The 11,739-nt window shown below is 43.8% G+C and overlaps 1 pseudogene; it reads left to right on the top strand.

Annotated features, from left to right (window-relative positions):
• Nucleotides 1-3,769: 3,769 nt before the first annotated feature.
• The window catches only part of LOC148046994 (uncharacterized), a 28,072-nt pseudogene continuing 20,102 nt past the window's right edge, over nucleotides 3,770-11,739 (top strand).

The following is an 11,739-nucleotide window of genomic DNA, read 5'->3' as shown; positions in this document are numbered from 1 at the left end:
AAGCAAGATATCATGATTGCTCAAGTGACTGCCCAACAAAGGCAATCCCAGGACTCAAGTGATCTTGACAATCGATCATTAAGCAGATGGATTCCCGAGTAAGGAGCAAGGGGTACTTTGGGAGGGTGGGAGATCCTAGAGGCTCTGCTCAGAAGCGGAAAAAATCCGGCTGAAATCCAAGGAGGGTTTTAACACCCCCCCCGAGGGAGAGATATTTGCATAGGACCTGTGCAGTTTTCGGGGAGGGGGTGTTTCTCCATCCTGAACAAAATAAAATAAATGATTAATTTAATTGTTATTTTTAATCTAATTTTTTAAATTTTATTGTTAATATTAATTGGTTTTGGTTTTGGATGCTTTATTTAATTTCCTTTTTAACATTTGTAATATGTTTTTTTTTTTAATGTTGTACGCCGCCCTGAGTCCTTTGGGAGAAGGGCGGCATATAAATCCAATAAACAAACAAACAAACAAACAAACAAACAAACAAACAAACAAACCAGTTGTCTCAGGTCCCAGCTAGAAAATCCTTTGCATCCTCCTCCCCAAAAAACAAATACACAACAGCCACAGAAAAGTTAAAAACACAACTTTCTACTTGTCACAATTCCTCAGACTCCTCTTATTTTTACGCCAAAGCTCTTAATATTATAATTATTTTAATCATATAAACTAACTACATTGTAAAACTCAGTCACATACCCTAATAGACATATTTCTTTCTGGCGGTGTTTATCTTTTGTTATTCCTGATTGGCCTATTACCAGCACAAAAGGTGTGAGGATTGCTCTGGTAGTTTTGAGTTAGGTGCCAATTCCTGGAGGAAACAGGGATGGCATTTATAGAAGAAGGAAAAGGAGCCATGAAGGATCCAGATCCCAATGCAGGAAGGATGTAATGTTCCCGTGGTTCGTCCATGAGGCCAATGTGGAGAAAAGACAGGACACGATCTTTCTCGGGATGGAGAGACCCAGATTGTAGGTCTGAGAGCCCCTTTTATTGAGATAGGACAAAGGCAGGAGGAGCAATAGCATGTGGTTAAAAACAGCCTGTAAAAGTACAATTTCTAATCTACTGCTCAGGGAAGTTCTGTCTATATGGTCAAATCCTGGGCGTCATTGGTAGGGCACATCTCAGGATGTTATGTTATGAACTATCAGGATGTTATGGGGTTTTAGGAGTTTGTTTTCTCCTGTGAGGTTCAGCGTGGCTCTGCATGCCCTGTTATGAACTGGGCCATGGGTGACTCACACCTATACAAGGGGTTATATTACAACAGAAGGATACAACTGACCACAGGCACATGCTTTCGCAGAGGCACCTGTGTCACAAATGCCCAACAACCAAATGCTCAAAAGCAAAACACCTTTACAGCAGCACAATACATATATACATATTACAATAGAACAAATTCCTATAACGTAACAAATTTCTACTTCATGTGATAATACATTACTTTTTATTTATTACCATTCCCTTCATTTTTCTCCCTTTTCCTCAAATGATAGAATTCTTTCTATCATGATGAATGAGGGGTGCATATATTGGAAGAAATGTCCTTCTCCAAGTGGGGAAAAAGACACTGGAGACATGGAGGCTACTTGGAAAGATGGTTTTAATGGTGGACAGGACCACATGGCTTGAGTCCTGAACAGAAAAGGTGGTTACATGCTTCAATGTTGGTGGAGAAGAGAAGGGAAAGCAAGGAAGGAAGAAAAGCTGAGTCCCTGGTTTTATGCCCTCTCTGGCCTTTGATCTTGAGCTTGTATTCTGATTGGTTGTCAGACTCCTATGGGCCCATGCAGGGGCAACTCTCTAGGCTGCGTTTTGAATCCAGGTTTGGTTGAGTTCTCAGATGCCATGTGGGGAGTTGGGTAAAAGGCCAATATTATCTCATCACTCTGGAGCTGAATGGGAGAACTCTTTATAAAGGAACTAGTTTGGCCTTCTTAATGGCTCATTGACAAAGGGGGATGGGCAGGAAGCTGCCGGCAGCTATTCTGTCTTTTAAAACATGTTTCTTCCTTTTCACATCCAGAGAAATATTCTGCTTTTTCAATATTTCCTAGGATATTTCATTTTTCTGGGAGAGGGCTGGGTGATAACTTCCTACACATATTTAGCAGGGATAGTTTGGAGGACCATAATATTTGCAGGCTTATGATGAGTGGTGGCAGGCACGGAGGATGCAACAACTGCCACCCCAAAAGGCCAGCAACTTGTGTTGCCAACAAACCAACCAACCAACAAATTATCAGTGGGGCACCTTGACTCATAAGCATTTAAAAACGCACTCCGGCGCAAAAGAGGGAGGGAAGAACAGCTTCAAAAAAAAAATAAAACAAGCAATCCAAAAAGAGGCACTTGGAGTCAACACTCCAAAATATCAGATTCCATCCAGATGGAAGCAAATTCTCCAAAAGGCAGCTGTCAGAGACAAACAAACAAACAGTGACATAGGATGGAGCCCTTTGACTCCGACATCAAAGAGGGAGGGAGGAAGAACAGCTTCAAAAATAGCAGGCTAAGCAGCTTCAAAATAAAACAAACTTACTGAGGTATGTTAAGTCAAAAGAGGGAATGATAAAGGTGCACAAGCAGGTCACCCATTTATCCCGAATTTCTCAGAAGAGAAGAAAAAAATGATTAAAATGAGTAGAAAAACCGCACCACCCCCCTTAATGACGCAGAAGGAGGGGGGGTGCACATAGGCAATCACAGGTCACCGGATCCCTCCCACTTATCACTCCCGGAGGCGTCGCCATCCCTGCCCTTCCCTCCGCCACTCTGGGGCGGCCACCGGGGAGCTTCACGGAACTGAGGCTGCAATAGGGGGAGGGGGCTACAAGGCGGAGGGTGGAGCCAGAGAGGAGAGCGGAAGCCCCCCTCCCCTTCCCCCGGGCTGGGTCTCCGCTTCCCTCCGCGATCCCCGCTTCTTCCTTGGAAGATCGGCGCTGGATCCCTCGCGTGGCAGGTGGGGCTGCTCTCCCTGCAGCCAGAAGATCTTCCCCGCGCCAGGAGGAAGGGAACTGCGGATCTCGCTCTTCGGCTCGCCGGGTTTTCCTCGGGGGAGATCCGGCTCTGGCTTTGCCTGCAGGGAACGGATCCCTCCGGGGGGGACAAAGGGGGCTCCGTCCCTCGGCTGGAACTACCCCCTCCTCGCCCGGCCAAGGATCCCCCCCCCGCTGGACCCGGGAAGGAAGCCTTTGGGGAGATCGCTTTCAGAAGATCTCTGAGTGGTCGTTGGAAGAGGAATCCTCGGAACATCCATTTCGCTCAAGTACAGTCGGAGAAGTGAGTGAAGTGTAACTTTAAAGCGTTTACCGAGATTGTAATGTGATATTATCACACCCGGAACTCGTTTTAATTTGGGGGTGGGGTGGAGGGACGGGGGAGGGTGGTGTTGGGGAAAGAAAAGGTTTAGTTGGTTGAATTGAGCAACGGATTAAGGGTCAAAAATTCAAAATTCCCTCTTTGACTCAAATGAGAATCAATCGACAGATTAACAGAGTTGGAAGGGACCTTGTAGGCCATCTAGTCCAACCCTCTGCCCAAGGTGTCCAATCTCTCCTTGAAAGCCTCCAGTGATGAAGCTCCCACAACTTCCGAAGGCAACTTCAGTTCCATTGGTTGATTGTTCCCACTGTCAGAAAGTTCCTCCTTGTTTCTAAGTTGAATCTTTCCTTGGTCATTTTCCATCCATTATTCCTTGTCTGGCCTTCGGGTGCTTTGGAAAATAGGTTGAAACCCCAGCCCTCCTCTCTGTGGCAGCCCCTCAAATATAGGAAGACTGCTACATGTCATTGCTGGTCCTTCTTTAGACAGCCATGCCCAGTTCCTGTAACCGTCCATCGTATGTTTTAGCTTCCAGTCCCTTAATCACCCTGGTTGCTTTTCTCTGCACGTTTTCTAGAGTCCTCCGGGATTGGGCAGCCTATAAATCTAATAAATTGAATTGAAATGAATTGAACCCAAAAATGGATAACAGAGTAACAAAATAATAGAGTTGGAAGAGACCTTGGAGGACTTCCGGCCCAACTCTCTGCTCAGGCAGGAAAACCCCTAACATTTCAGACAAGCCCTTCTCCAGTCTCTTCTTAAATTCTCCAGTGATGCAGCACCCGGATCTTCTGGAGGCAACCTCTTCCTAATTTTTAATTTTTCTCACTTTCAAAAGATTTCTTCTAATTTCCATCCACGGCTTCTTGTCCTGCCTTCAGCTGCTTTGAAGAATAAATTGAGTGGCTCTTCTTTAAGGCAGCCCCTCCAATATTGGAACACTGATATCATGTCAGATCCTTTTTCCTTCCAATTAATCCAAAAAATATAGGATTGAATATTTTTTGTTTTTATGCTAATGTTTAGTTTGATATTTTTTTTGAAAAGTTGGGCAGAATCTCCACAGATCAATATTTTCCTTGTTTTCTGAGATTGTGATGTGGCAGTCCTTTGTTGTTGGATGTTTTACAAAGGACAAGTTTTATGGACGTTTTGAGGCTGGTCTTGTTCTCAGATAACACAAAAAGCTTGTGGCCACCAGGCTGCCATCCATAAATGTAAAGTTTTTTCGAAATGCCTAAACCAGGCGGCCCTAAGATTTTGTGATTCTCTATCAATCTCAAAAGGAAACACTGTTCTCTCTTTTTTCTCTTCCATCAGCAGGAAAGCAACTGTCACCAAAGATTTTCCTGCAAACCAACTATCAACAGATAATAGAAAATCAGCCCAAGGCAGCAGTTGCCAGAAAGGATGGAGTCCATGAAACTCTTGGATCCCCCCTCAGACACAAGCAGCACTCCGAAAAACCACAAAAAATCTCATAAGTGCTCAGAGTGTGGGAAATCCTTTGCTCTCCAGTCCCTCCTTTTGACCCACAGGAAGGTCCATGTGGGAAGTGGATCCAGTCCAGGTTTGAAGGGTGAGACATTTTTCTCTGGAAAAGACCCCAAAGATCTCAGGAGCCCCCCAACACTAAAACCCTATAAATGTGTGGAATGTGACTTATGCTTTGATCAAAAGTCAGGACTTCTTAGACATCAGAAAATCCACACTGGAGAGAAACCTCACCAGTGTCTGGAATGTGGGAAATTTTTCCGTGAAAAACCCACTCTCAGAAACCACGAGAGAATCCACACAGGGGAGAAACCTTACAAGTGTTGGGAATGTGGGAAGAGCTTTCCTCAGAGCTCAAGTCTTTGGATCCATAAGAAGACTCATGCAGGGATAAAATCTTACAAATGCTTTGAGTGTGGAAAATGTTTCACTCGGAGTACGTCTCTCCAGAGTCATTGGAAAATACACACAGGGGAGAAAAATGAAAAGTGCCTCGAATGTGGGAAAAGTTTTACCTTGAAATCATCCTTGGTGCTGCATCAGAGACTCCACACCGGAGAGAGACCCTATGAATGCCCAGAATGTGAGAAACGATTTGTGTATTCTTCTCAACTTCAGATACACCAGAAGAGGCACAAAGAGGAGAAACCGTATAAATGTGGGGAGTGTGGGAAAAGTTTTGTTACACGAATAGAGCTTCAGGTTCATGAGAGAATCCACACAGGTGAGAAACCCTACAAATGTGATGAGTGTGGGAAATGCTTCTCCCAAAGACAAAACCTTGGAACCCATCAGAAGCTCCACACAGGAGAAAAGCTATACAGATGCATAGAATGTGGAAAATCTTTTGCTTATAAGCAAGTACTTTGGAGACACCATAAAACCCACACAGGGGAGAAGCCATATCAGTGCAATGAATGTGGAAGATTTTATCGTACCTCATCAGCCCTTAGAAGTCATGTGAAAATTCACACAGGGGAAAAACATTACAAATGTTTAGACTGTGGGAAAGCATTTGCTCGGTCATCTCATTTTAGAAGTCACAGCCGAGTCCATACAAGAGAGTAGCCTTACAAGTGTGTGAAATCATTTCATTGCAGATCAACATTAAAAATGCACCAGAAAGTCCATTCCAGAGATAAGCCTGTTTAGTTATGAGCAATGTGAAAATATGTTTTTTTCAATGTCACTTCTTATAAGTGAATAGAAGAGAAGAGAATAACAGAATTGGAAGGGACTTTGGAGGTCTTGTAATCTAACCCCCTGCTCAGGCAGGAAACCTTACACCACTTCAGACAAATGATTATCCAATATATTCTTAAAAACTTCCATTGTTGGAGCTTTCACAACTTCTGGAGGCAAGTTGTTCCACTGATGAATTCTTCTAACTGTCAGGTAATTTCTCCTTAGTTCTAGATTGCTTCTCTCCTTGATTAGTTTCCATCCATTGCTTTTTGTCCTACCCTCAGGTGCTTTGGAGAATAGCATGAATCCCTCTTCTTTGTGGCCACCCCTGAGATATTGGAACATTGCTATCATTTCTTCCCTAGTCCTTCTTTTAATTAAACTAAACGGTTCCTGCAACCGTTCTTCATATGTTTTAGCTTCCAGTCCCCTAATCATCTTAGCTGCTCTTCTCTGCACTCTTTCTAGAGTCTCCACATCTTTTCTACATCGTAGCGGCCAAAACTGGATGCAGCATTCCAAGTGTGGCCTTACCTAGGCCTTATAAAGTGGTATTAACCCTTCACGTGATCTTGATTCTATCTCTCTGTTTATGCAGCCTAGAACTGTGTTGGTTTTTTGGCAGCTGCTGCACACTGCTGGCTCATATCCATCTCACAGTTATTACTATTGAGCAAGGTACCACATATACTGTACCTGTGCATTTTGTTTTTCTTGCCTAAATGTAGAACCTTACTTTTTTCACCACTGAACTTCATTTTTTAGATAGCATCCAATGTTCAAATTTGTCAATCTGTATGTTAAGCCTATCTTCTGGAGTGTTGGCTATTCCTGCCAGCTTGATGTCATCTGCAGATTTGACGAGTTCCCCATTTATTCCCTCATCCAAATCATTGATGAAGATGTTGAAGAGTACTGGGCCTAAAACAGAGCCTTGGGGTACTTCACTGCATACTTCCCTCCATGTAGATGCAGTTCCATTGAGGACTACATGTTGAGTGCGGTTGGTCAGCCAGTTATGAATCCATCTGGTGGTGATGCTGTCTAACCCACATTCTTCTACTTTATCTAGTAGTAGGTTATGGTCTTCCTTATCAAATGCCTTACTGAAGTTGAAGTAAACAATATTGACGGCATTCCTCTGGTCTACTAATTTTGTCACTTTGTCAAAGAATGCAATAAAATTAGTCTGGCATGACCTGTTTTTGACAAACCCATTTTAGCCTTTGGTTATTACTTAGTGTGCTTCTAAGTGTTTACTGATTCATTGCTTGATTATCTTTTCCAGAATCTTCTCTGATATTGAGGTCAGGCAGGCTGATAGATCTGTAGTTTCCTGGATCTATTTTTTCCCCTTTTTTGAAGATGGGAACTACATCACAGTGTTGGGATTAAAAAACTTTTTCTACCGGTTCTGTGGGCATGGCTTGGTGGGCATGGCAGGGAAAGGATAGTGTAAAATCTCCATTCCCACTCCATTCCAAGGGAAGGTTACTGGAAAATCCCCATTCCCTCCCGATCAGCTGGGACTCGGGAGGTAGAGAATAGATGGGGGCGGGGTCAGTTAGAGATGGTATATTTACCGGTTCTCTGAACTACACAAAATTTCCACTACCAGTTCTGCAGAACTGGTCAGAACCTGCTGAATACCACCTCTGGTATGGACATTTGAGTCCATTTCGATTGACCCTGTGTTTACTGTCTACATAACCTGTGTTGTATCTGACTGCCACTACTTTCTTGCCACCTGTTTAATTAGAGCACATGGTATGGCACTCACTATTAAATGCTTGGTTTTGCTTGACAGCAAGGCTGATAATCATACCCGCACAAACATCTGTAACATTTATAATCCTATAAATTTTAGATTGTTGGGGATCGATACGTTCTGTGTTAATTAATTCTCTGTCCCCGCTATTCAGAAAATCTGTGAATTTAATGCCAAGCAACTCAGATCCTTCCTTTGTACAGTTTTTCATTGGATCAGCTGCAGGCATCATGACTAATAAAACCAAAGCCTTCCCTTTTACACCACTCCTTTAGCCACACTTTAAACTGCGTTACATGCTGGCCTTTTCCTTTTTGTTCCTTATATACTGGTAAAACCTCTGAAAAGATAAGCCTACAACCTATATTATTAAGTTCATACCCCAAGCTCTGGAAATCATTCTGCACAGACAGTACACCTGGCATACACCTGACCTCTTTCACCACTGGCTGGCCCCACCCCTCCCAGCCCCTCCTTTTCTTGCCCCAACTGCCTCTGTGCTCATCCTCACACCCGTGGCTCAACTCTTTGACCACCTGCCCCCCTTGCCTGCCTTCGTGCTCGTCCTCACACCCCCAACTCCATCCTTGGCCTTTTTCCCTCCTTCCCAAACCTGCCTTCATGCTTGTCTTCATGGGTTCACTGACAAATGTGCGATAGACATATGCGCGCCGACAAAACCGGCACGGACAAATGAGCGCCGTCAAAATCGCTAATTGATTTTCGACAATAGCGCGCAGACAAATGTGCACCGACAAATGCGCGTCATCAACAAATGTTTGAAATGTTTATTGCATTTGTATGCCGCCCTATCCCGAGAAACCCTAACCCTTTATTGTGCTTATCATCACGATTTTGATGTTGTGTTTTAATCGGCGCTATTTTGTCGGCACGCATATGTCTATCGTGCATTTGTCGGGTCACGGTCTTCATGTCTGCGGCTCAGGCCTTGGCCCACTTGCTTGGCTTGCCTTCCTACTCATCCTCACATCTGTGGTATAGCTGCTCTTCGCTCGTTTCCCTCCCTCGCCCGCTTGCCTCCCTTGCCTGCCTTTGTGCTTGTCCTCATGATCGCAGTTCACCTCTTCGCCCATTTTCTTCGCTGGCCTTGCTCACCTGCCTTGGCTGCTCAGGCAGACGGGTGCTTAGCCCAAGAAAATGCTGGCAACGGTTTCCTTGACATTTCAAGCAAATGACTGCAATAGATGAAAACTAATCAAGATAGAAGCAACCTAGAAGTAAGGAGAAATTTCCTGACAGAATAATTAATCAGTGGAACAACTTGCCTCCAGAAGTTATGAATGCTCCAAAACGCTGGAAGTTTTGAAGAAGAGACTGGACAGATAATTTGTTGTCTGAAATTGCATAGGACATTGATGGCGAATCTTTTTTGGCTCCTGTGCCAAAAGCGGGGGGAACGCAGGGGGGGGTCGTGCGCGGGCATGCCATACCCATAATGCTATTCCCCCCCCCTCCGTGTGCTTTTGGCATGTTTTTTTCGCCCTCTCCAGGCTCCAGAGGCTTTCTAGGAGCCTAGGGACAGCAAAAACAGCCGCCCCTGCCCCCCCCCTCCCGGACATCCTCCGGAGGCCTCAGGAGAAGCCTCCTGAAGGTCCCTGAATGCTCTGGAGGTCTAAAATTGGCCCTACGGACAAACCAGGAGTGATTTCTGATTTGCTTGTAGGTCCATTTTTTGCCCTCCGAAGCCTTCAGGGAAGCCTCCTGAAGGCTCTGGAGGGTGAAAAACGGACCTACAGGGAACCCAGAAGTTCGGGAATTGTGATGTGCGGTTTGTCCATAGGGCCGATTTTCAATCTCCGAAGCCTTCAGGGGCCTTCAGGAGGCTTCCCTGAAGGCTCCGGAGGGCAAAAATTGGCCCTATGAGCAAACTGGAAGTCCGTTCCTAAACTTCCGGTTTGCCCGTAGGGGCGGTTTCTTGTGCTCCGGAGGCTTCAAGGAAGCCTCAGGAGGGCAAAAAACTGCCTCAATACAAGGGCGAAGTCCTCGCATGCCGTAGATTCGCCATCACGGGTATAAGATTTCCTGCCTCAGCTAGGGGTTGGATTAGAAAATCTCCAAGGTCCCTTCCAACTCTGTTAAATCCTGTGGAAAAGATATGAATGATGATAGAGATTTTGTGGAAAACATTTTTTTTTAAATTCCAAAAGCAAAAGTGTCCAAAAGCAAAAAATATTGTCAGAACAATCGCTGTAAGTTCAGCAGGAGCGGAAAAGGGTTTTTCAAAGATGAACATAATATGTTCAGAGAAGAGAAGTCGCCTGCTTCTAATCTAACAAACATAATGACTATTAGTCTAATCAGCCGACCTCTGAAGGAATGGGATCCTACTCCAACAGTGAAAAAATGGTTAAGGGTAAATCACACAGCCAGTGTGAATGGCTGTGTGATTGTGCTCCCGTGAAAATGAAGAAAATCGCAAGTGAGGACGTCAATCAAAAACCAATATCTTACATAACATTTTTATTGGCTTTTGTCAGGTATCATATAATAGTTTTTCATTAAAATTATAAAACGTTTATAATAAAATCTAGTTTTGTGTACCTCTTTTATTGTTCTTATTTAAGCATGAAATGCATGAAATAAGGCGATGTGCAGAGTGGCTGGGGGGGGTTGTTGAGTAGAGGCCGTAGGATGAGACCAAGGTGAGGTGCCCCTTGGTGTGAGATCAAGTTGGCCACGCCCACCCAGTCACATGACCACCCACCACGCCTACCCAGCTGGTCATTAGGGCAGAGAACCGGGGTTGTTAAATTATTTGAATCATAAGTTGTTACAAAGGTCAAGGAAGGCACCCAAGTATTTTTGTTAATTCTTACTGGATGTTTATTGATCAATGAGGAGAACTGGAGATTTAGACAGGAGAAAATGGAGCGAGGGATGGAATGAAGATGCATCTGGTAGCTTATTTAGAGATAAAATGTTGATGTTGAATCTGCTGGCTGAGGATGAAGAGGGAAAGTTTCTTTTTCTTACTGTCTATTTTGGAGGGATTTTTTTTTTTTTTGCTTTTTTCACATTGTCTTTCATATGTCGAAACGCACAGTATATTCACAGACATACTGTACATATTGTATTGAGTTTCTTTCTTTGATCTCTGAATATAATCCTTAATAAAAGTAAATCCTTAATAAAAACGAAATTCTTTTTTTTCTCATTAAATCTACACTCAATGCCCCATTATGAGAAACGAAAACAGAATTTTAGAAATGTCTTCAAATGTATTAAAAAAGGGGAAAAAAGGGAAATAAGACATTGGCATAAGTATTCAGACCCTTCACTCAGTTACTTTGAAGAAGCAACTTTGGTGGCAGTTACAGCCTCCAGTCTTTTTAGATAGGAAGCGACAAGCTTTGCACATCTGGATCGGGGGATTTTCTGCCCTTCTTCCTAGAAAATATTTTCAAGCTCAGTCGGGTCGGATGGTGACCGTCAGTGGAGAGCCATTTTCATGTCCCTCCAGTGTTCAATAGGGGTCTGCTTGGGCCATTCTAGGACATTCGTAGAGTTTCCCCTAAGCCCCTCCTGTGGTCTCTTGGCTGTGCGTTTAGGATCATTGTCATATCCAATCAATTTAATCTACCACAGGTGGACTCAGCTCAGGTAGAGAAACATGTCAGCAGCTGTCAAGAGAAACGGGAGGCACCTGAGCTAAATTTTGAAGTCTTGTTGCAAAGGATATGCATACTTATGCCAATGGGATATTTCACGTTTTCTTTTTTTAAAATAAATTTACAGGCATTTCCAAAATTCTGTTTTCACTTCAGCATTATGAGGTACTGAGTGCAGAGTAATGAAAAAAAAAAATGAATTTCAACAACTGTAGAACCAGCATAACTAAACTGACAAAAGTGAAGAAGGGCTGAATACTTAGTGAATGCACTGTAGTTGCTGATGTGCTCAGAAGCCAGGATCAACCCTATTGGCTACTTCAG

Source organism: Thamnophis sirtalis, unplaced genomic scaffold (genome assembly GCF_051295495.1).
Source record: "Thamnophis sirtalis isolate CommonGarterSnake01/CBP01778 unplaced genomic scaffold, rThaSir2_p1.2 scaffold_3, whole genome shotgun sequence".
Classification (NCBI taxonomy): Eukaryota; Metazoa; Chordata; class Lepidosauria; order Squamata; family Natricidae; genus Thamnophis; species Thamnophis sirtalis.
This window is presented reverse-complemented; position numbering and strand designations above follow the sequence as displayed.